This window comes from Etheostoma spectabile, unplaced genomic scaffold (assembly GCF_008692095.1).
Source record: "Etheostoma spectabile isolate EspeVRDwgs_2016 unplaced genomic scaffold, UIUC_Espe_1.0 scaffold314, whole genome shotgun sequence".
NCBI classification, from domain to species: Eukaryota; Metazoa; Chordata; class Actinopteri; order Perciformes; family Percidae; genus Etheostoma; species Etheostoma spectabile.
Genome location: NW_022605583.1, coordinates 151,695 through 151,916, shown reverse-complemented (window position 1 = coordinate 151,916; position 222 = coordinate 151,695). Strand labels below are relative to the sequence as shown.

Below are 222 nucleotides of genomic sequence, written 5' to 3'. Positions count from 1 at the left end.
TACACTTCTGAGCTGAAAATGTCCCCGGATTTTGTCTGAGAAATCTGGTCACCTTAGTGTATGGGTGTCTGTCTGTCTGTCTGTCTGTGTGTCTGTGTGTCTCCATGTGTGTGTGCGTGTGTGTGCGTGTGCGTGCGTGCTTGTGGCTCTGTGTGCGTGCATGCATGTGTGTGTGTGTGTGTGTGTGTGTGTGTGTGTGTGTGTTTGCTCGCAGGGCGTGTG

At 52.3% G+C, this 222-nt stretch overlaps 1 protein-coding gene across 1 annotated transcript in view; it reads right to left on the bottom strand.

Moving 5' to 3' along the window:
- The window catches only part of si:ch211-168d23.3 (BRD4-interacting chromatin-remodeling complex-associated protein), a 62,152-nt gene that overhangs the window by 11,553 nt on the left and 50,377 nt on the right, over positions 1 to 222 (bottom strand). The window lies entirely within an intron of this gene.